Raw genomic sequence first — 8,238 nt, 5'->3', positions numbered from 1 at the left:
ATGTATGTGAATGACCAGCTCACAGGAAGTGGCCTTCAATAGTCCGATAGCTTCCTGTATCCTGACATTGTGAAGGCCCACTTCCTGTGCTGTCTCTGAAAATACAGCAAGGCAAAGCTGGGGGCGGGGACAGAGGCAGGGTTTCCCTATCTACCCCCTAGCCCAGGATCCCCTAGAATACGCAACTCTGTTTGCCTAAGGACACCCAGCCAGTCTCACCTGACTTCTGATTCATGGGTGAATTCCTGGCTGGCCTCTGACCTGTCCTTCTACCTCTTAGCCAAACCCCACCCAAGCCCACTCAGAACAAAATGACCTATTTTTAAAGATTTTACAGGCTTCCTCAGTCTCACCCCCGGCCCCACTTCCAGGTTCCCAGGCCTTCTCCTGCTGGGAAAGGCGTTCTCATGTCTACTCACATACCTCTGCTGCACACTAAACCTGTTTCCGCATATCTGCTGGTCACTCTGCTCTGAATGATTACCTTCGATAGGTTTACAAATGCTTATTAAGTCACCCTTCAAGTTTATCTTCCCAGAGCCGATAATCACAATGCCTTCAGCTTCCTCCACGTTACAAAAAGCAAAGTGAAGCAAGAGAGCTGGGGAAGTAGGGAGGTCCTTTATCTCTGGCTCCAGCTGGACTCAGGAAAGGCTCTCCCAGGTTGTGCTTTGCCACAGCACCTTGCCTCCCAGCAGAAGCTGGCCCAAGAGATCAAGAGCACCTGCCAATTACCAGGAAAGCAGGGCCAAGAGGGAAAGCTGATATCTTCTACGGAATGAGGCACTATGCTAAGAGTTTTCCCCTCAATTACTGGTGAAGGAGGTAGCAAATCCCTATATTAAAGACTAGGACACAGAGAAGCTAAGTGACTTCGCCCAGGGTCACACAGCTAGTGAGAGGTGGAACTGCGTGACCCACAGTCTCGTAAGAGGAAGCCCATAGTACCCACAGCCTTGCTTGGCACTGGGAGATGTTTTGGATATAGGGGAATGCAGAGGTTACCGTTTGCTCCCTCCTCTCACACCTGCTCTCAGGACACTCATATCTCACACACGGAAAGTCATCTCCCAACGTCCTAGCCTGGGAGAAACAATGCTGGAGATGGGCAGGTGGCTGCACCCAGTCCTGCCAGCAGCCTGTCCCTGAGCATTGTTCCCCATCGTCAACAATGCCGGCACTGAATCAGCCTCGGGCCATTGTGGTCGCTGGGGTTGCAGAGGCAGTGGGGGTGGGGGATACAGGTCAAGAGGTGACAATCCATTCATTCCCTCCTAGTCACTGGAGATCTGAGAGCTGCAACCCAGTCAGTCAGGAGCCCACGGCCCAGTGTGTCCAGGAATCAGGGAAAACAAAGAGGTCTCTGGAGATGAAAGGAAGGAGGAGGGGAGGAAGCCCCCACTGACTTTCCCACCCTCCACCCTCCACTGTCCAAGGGGAAGAAAGGCCAAGGGCACAGTGAAGCTGGGAGGAACAGCCAGCTCCACAGGAGGTAGACCGGAGCTCCAAAGCCAGCAGACCTAGGTTTCGCTCCCAGAACAACCACTTGCTCAATGTGCAATTTAGTTACTTAGCCCCTGAGTCTCAGTTTTCTCATCTATAAAATGGAGAAAACAACCTCTGCTTTGCAGGGCTCTTGAGAGGATTAAAGGAGATATCAGAAGCATACAGCCCAACCCGTAGCCTAAAGGAGCTCAGTGAGCACACAGCTTTCCTTCTCTTCTTTTCTGGGGTTTGTCTGCCTTGGATTCCCAAGACTAATGAAGTCCACAGGAAAAGCAGGGTGGCTGCCCTCTAGCTCTGTTCCAAGAAGCCAGGGAACCTCTGCAATCCTAGGACTCCATGGAGCTGGCTGGGCGGAAGGCAGTGGGCCGCTGGACCTAAGGCATCTGTCCTTCCTGCTCTCCAGTGCTGGCTTCTGGGCCTGGGGGGACAAGAGGCCATGAGAGACCCAGAACTGCTGACCCCAGAGGGAGACACGGGATGCTGGGGAAAACGTGCACCATCAGAGGACCATGATCTCTAGCCCGCCTAACCGGGCTACGTGGAAGACTGATGGGGAGGGGGCCTCCAGGGCCAGGCAAAGCGCTTACGTGTCATCTGTGGCCAATTCTGACTTCCAGAAAGTTTTTGAGCCACATCCCCACCCGTGCTCAGCTTTTATCAGAAAACACATGCGCTCAGAGAGGAAAGACTTTACTAGAATATCAGCCTACACCAACCCAATCAGACAAGTAAATCTCCTGGAAAAAATACTAGAAGTGATGTTTGAACTCCCCATGCTGTTTCTAAACCACTCCTGCCAGGTGGGTACATGGACAGCTACAGAGCTCAGCTAAAACAAAGGGGGCGGTGTTACCCCCTTCAAAGTCACTGTGCCCTCATCGGAGAGCCTGGGTCACAGCCTAGAGTCGGAAGGGAGTCAAGGCTCTGATAAGGCAGGGGAAGGCCAGGACAGTGCCTGGGGCCTGCTGACTGTTCCTTCACCCCAGAGACCACAGGGATAATCAGCTCACAGAGCCTTCCGGCCTCAGGCGTTTAGTTCTCACTCTAAGGCCTCTTGTGGGAGAGAAGGAGGAGGACCCAACACCAGCCCCTCCCAGGGCAGGCTGAGCTCCTTTCCCATTAAAGGCTCTGGCTGCAGCCACTCTCCTGTGCAGAGGTTTCCCCAGCAGCAGCCCCTCTCATGCTGCTGCCATCTGTCTTTCTGCTACTGCTGAACTATGTCCCCATAAGAGTCATATGTCGAAGTCCTAAACTTCATAATGCAACTGTATTTGGAGACAGGCTTTTAAAGATGAGATTAAGTTAAAATGTGGCCATTAGGCTGGGCCCTAATCTAATGTGACTGGTGTCTTTTGAAGAGGAAATTTGGGGGCCGGGCATGGTAGCTCACGTCCATAATCCCAGCACTTTGGGAGGCAGAGACGAGTGTATCACCTTCGGTTGGGAGTTCAAGACCAGCCTGACCAACATGAAGAAACCCCATCTCTATTAAAAATATGAAATTAGCCAGTTGTAGTGGTGCACGCCTGCAATCCCAGCTACTCGGGAGGTTAAGGCAGGAGAATTGCTTGAACCCAGGAGGTGTTGGTTGTGGTGAGCTGAGATCACACCATTGCACTCCAGCCTGGGCAACAAGAACAAAATTCCATCTGAAAAACAAAGAAGAGGAAATTTGGACACACTAGGGGTGCACAGGCACAGAGAGATGCCCGTGTGAAGAGGCAGCAAAAGGGTACCCACCTGTAAGCCAGAGAGAGAGTCTACAGAAAAATCCAATCAAGCTGGCACCTTGATCTGGGACTTCCAGCCTCCAGAACGGTGAGAAATTAAGTCTCTGGTTGGTGAGCCATGTTGTGCTGTTTCATTATGGCAGCCCTGACAAGCTAAGTCACATCCCCTGTCTGGTCTGGGGGATCATGAGGAAGAGTCTGGGGTACTCCCTCCACACACACTCCCAAGACCCACAGTAGCCCGGGCAGGGTCCCCTCAGCTCAGCGCCACCCTCAGCCACCCCTCAGCTTCTCCAGCCTCCTCCAGAAATCTCTATCTGCAGTCCGTGAGCCAACCAAGGCTGTGTGCAGCTTGGGACTGCTGCAAGACACCAAGGCAGTGCAGGACGGCCCTGGGGACTCGAGGAGGGGCAGTGAAACAGGGGCAGAGAAGCACCAAACAGCACAGCCAACAGGCCTCAGGGCTGAGGATCAGGGGACCCAGCCATCGGCCACAGGGTTACTGTGGGCCTCAGTTTCCCCACTATACTCAAGTATCCCCTCTTAGATCTCAGAGAGATATCAGGGTCTTAAAGTGTGGCTAAATGCATGGAATGGAAAAAATACTCCTAACCACAATAACCAGCTGTTCCTGGTGCTAACTGTACCTGAGCCGCTGTTCCAGATGCTTTGCTGTGTTTTCCTGTCATCCTCACAATAACCCTATAAGAAATACATTAGCCCCATTTAACACAGGAGACAGATACACTGAGAAGAAGCTTGCCAAGGCCTGCAGCTGTAAGGGACAGTGCTGGGCCTTGAATGAGGGCAGTCTAGCTCCAGAGCTGGGCTCCTTGAGGACAGCGGATTGCAGGGTGGGCGGTGTGGGGGGTTCTGAGCATATCAAGATTCCAGCACATGTCAGCTAGGTAAAAACCAGCCAAGGACAGGGCTTTAGGGACAACAGCAGCTGAACAATCTACCTTGCCATCAATCAACCAAATAATAAACACACAGGACTCGCAGCTGTGGGAAAGACTGTGACCTGCTACCCTGCCGCACGTGGGGAAAACAGCTTAGAGAGGATCAAAAGGGCACAGCTACCCCAAGAGTTGATCTTTGGGCTGTGTGCTGGAAAACGAAACTGGGAGCGGGCAGGAAAAGCAGGCTGCAGCCTTCATCAGAGGTAAGTCACATGAGCCGCTGACCTGACCGGAGGTGCATTGTCTGTACCCTGCGGCCAGCAGGCACCCAAGGAGGTTTCCCCTCATCTCAAGTCAACCAAACCACAGGCCACAAGCTGACCTTGGTTTGGCATGATGACAAGGTGCAAGCTGGGAAAGGGAGGGGGCGTGGGGCGGCCACAGGGCCAGCTCTGCCAAGAATCCCATTATCTTGGGTGAGCCACTTCCCACTCCAGGGGCAGAAGGAGAATCGGTGATTTTTTCTCTTCTATTTGAACTCCTTAGGAATAACACACAAGTGGAAAGAGGGTTTCATATAAATACAAGGTTTACAGTCTGCTTCTTGAGGAGGTGGGGAAACCAGAGCCTTCCCCATCTCTATTTTCAAGGCTTACAGCCCTCACCTGCCAGCGCACCCCACCCTCTTAGGCACATGGCTGGAGGGAAGGCATGAAGGGGGAAAGGGAGATAAAACAGAGACACTCCAGAAGCAGTGGCTCCCACAGGATCTCCAGGTAGCCATTCTCACCCCTTCCCAGGATTCCTCATACCAAGTGTCTGCCAAGAGGCTGAGGGAGAGCTCCACGTGGTAAGTGCATTAGGAGGTTCCCTGGGCTCAGACCCAGGGCCTTGCTGAATTCCTTGGAGTTTTCCCATCCACCCTGCTGAGCTGCTGCGGAGCTTTGATCACTACTACATGAAGGGTTTCCTGAATGCTTTCCTGAGGACATTGTTCCCCACTACAGAGTCATCAGGGTCAAATTCATCATGGGCTATCCTGGTCCAGGTCCTACCCAGGAGGGAAATGCAGCCCTCTGCCCAAGCCCCAAGCCCCATGAAAAAAATTAAGCCAGTAGTTTCTTTTCATTTATCCCATTACCAGCCTTGGGGAAGTCAATGCTGTATCAAAACACGGCTGCCATTAGCTCTAAGCTGCCCGGCACCTCAAAACACACACCTGGTGACCCTGCTCCCTATCTTTCTAAGGGACCTGTCCCCACACCCAGCCCTAGTACCTGCTCCATTCCAGAATCACACTCTAGGACCTCTTAATTCTTCCAACATTTATTGAAAATGACTATATATGAGGCACTCTGCAAGGGGCATGGTAAGAATTGGTCCCTGCCCTCAAGGAACTCACAGTCTAGGGGGGATACAGACACACCAATCCCAGTGCCTTGCAACAACATTCTTACAGTAGAAGAATGAACACAGGGCTAGAGAAGCAGAGCAGGAATGACAATCTGTGCTTAGGAAGATTGGATGTGGCCCCACATGCTAAATCCCATAGTGTAACTAGGAGTTCACTAGTTGCCAGGCAGCCAGTGAGGGAAGCACCAGGGAGGCATGATGTGTAGAGCACATGGAGGTCTCAAGGTTTAAATGGGCATAACATATTCAAGATGTGGCAAAAACTAGGTTCTATCATGGGGAACAATGGGAGATGAAGCTAAGGAGGTAGCTGGGGCACGTGGTGAAAGAGCTTGCACAACATGCAAGGGGCCTTCATTTGCTTCCTATAGGTGAGGAGCCAGGAAGGTCCTCAGAAAGAAAATGCTGGCAGAAATGGGGAGAACTTTCAGGAGGAGACCAAAAGCTTAGGCAAGAAATGAAGAGGACCAGCCTAGCGTGGGGGCTCATGCTTGTAATCCCAGCACTTTGGGAGGGTGAGGTGGACAGATCACGAGGTCAAGAGATCGAGACCATCCTGGCCAATACAGTGAAACCCCATCTCTACTAAAAATACAAAAATTAGCCAGGACTGGTGGCGTGCACCTGTAATCCCAACTACTTGGGAGGCTGAGGCAAGGAGAATCGTTTGAACCCGGGAGGTGGAGTTTGCAGCGAGCCAAGATCACACCACTGCACTCCAGCCTGGGCAACAAAAGCAAGACTCTGTCACAAAAAAAAAAAAAAAAAAAAAAAAAAAAAAAAAAAAAAAAAAAAAAAAAAAAAAAAGAAATGAAGAGGGCCAAAAGCAGGGGAGTAAGGCAGAAAACAAAGGATGGATTTCAGATGTAGAAGTGGCCACCATGAGTGGGTGATAGAATCCACAAGAGGGAGGAGGGGCAAGATCAAAAACAATCTGAATGCCAGGACAGAGGGAAGGAACTCTATGCCAGGCACTGCACTAGGTGTCTTATAAACTTATAAACATTATGTCACACTTCACAACTCTGCGAAGTAGGCAGAATTAGCCCCATTTTACAGATGATATGTAGAAAATTTAAATAACTTCTCTAGTCACACAACTAGATTACAGAGTTAGGCTTCAAACCCAGGTCACATTTTAACCATTATACTATATGGTAAATCTAGACAGAGATGGGTGATATGCTGTTTTGGATAATCATCTGGAATTTAGGGGGAAATTCAGAACTAGAGAGATACACTAGAGAGTCATCAAGTCATCGCCACTGGGGCGGGTAAAGCCACAGATGAGGCTAAGACTGTCCAGCAAGAAAAGAGGCAAGAATGAAGCTGGAAGAATACTTACATTAGAACAGGAAGGAGCAGGGGCAGGAGAGCTGGAAAAAAAACTGAGATGTGGTGGTGTCAAGGGAGAATCCCATGAAAAGAATATTGTGTACTGCAAAAAGCTAGAATATGACGAGTAAAAACAATTTCCCATTACAAAAGCTTTGAACCAAAATGCCCTGACCACTGTATTGGTGGAGGAAGAGACAAGCAGGAAAGAGCAAAAAGGTTCCGGGGATGGGGTTGGGAGCCTCAAGGAGCTTGGTTTAAAAACAGATTACCGGCGGGCGCGGTGGCTCACGCCTGTAATCCCAGCACTTTGGGAGGCCGAGGCGGGTGGATCACGAGGTCAAGAGATCGAGACCATCCTGGTCAACATGGTGAAACCCCGTCTCTACTAAAAATACAAAAAATCAGCTGGGCATGGTGGCGCGTGCCTGTAATCCCAGCGACTCAGGAGGCTGGGGCAGGAGAATTGCCTGAACCCAGGAGGCGGAGGTTGCGGTGAGCCGAGATCGCGCCCTTGCACTCCAGCCTGGGTAACAAGAGCGAAACTCCGTCTCAAAAACAAAACAAAACAAAAAAACAGATGACCTTGAAGTGCTACAGACTCTGTAGCATCCACAATCCATGAAAGAAGAAGGCTGGGCAAAACGGTTATGCAAATTACTCCAAATTACTAGCAGCTTAGGCTTGCAGAAGGAGAAATAGACACCGGAGCGGGGCTGGAAGTGAAGAAACCGGGCAGTGAGAGAGGAAATAAGGGTGCTAAGGACTCCGGAATCTTCTAGATGGAAAGGCTGTAAAGATTTTTACACTAGTAAAGAATTTTTTTTAATTGGAATAATTAGAAGGGCACATTTGGCATTTTTTAACAAAAAACAAAACCAGGGTTTACTTTTGTATTATGTAAAAAGGATCTGATTAACAGATAACCGATGGTAACAAAAGTTTAATTCAAAAAGAGTAAACTGTTTTTTAAGTACCAGAGGCACTGCTGGAACAGGATGAAAACTGATACAGCAGTTAGTAATTACTGCTTACTCTTCAAACTGGTTCCCCTAAAGACTTCTATTTAGCAGACACTTTAAAACAGGCTGTGTACAGAAAACAAGTAATAGCACATTTATTTGTATTTTATTATTCAGACTGGCCACCATCCCAGCTAGATAAAAGGGAGGTTTTACTGGGCTGTAATACCTAGCACCTGCATGTTTTCAGAGCACTTCTAAAGGGGTTTTCTCACTCTTTTCACACTATCAGCAGGGAACACGTTCCCCATTTTGCGGGGAAACCAAGGCCAGGAGAGGTGAAGCAGCATACCCCAGGTCACCACCCAGATCTCTTGCCTCCAAGTCCAA

Source organism: Cebus imitator, unplaced genomic scaffold, assembly GCF_001604975.1.
Source record: "Cebus imitator isolate Cc_AM_T3 unplaced genomic scaffold, Cebus_imitator-1.0 Scaffold657, whole genome shotgun sequence".
Classification (NCBI taxonomy): Eukaryota; Metazoa; Chordata; class Mammalia; order Primates; family Cebidae; genus Cebus; species Cebus imitator.
Note: the sequence above shows the minus strand (reverse complement) of the source record.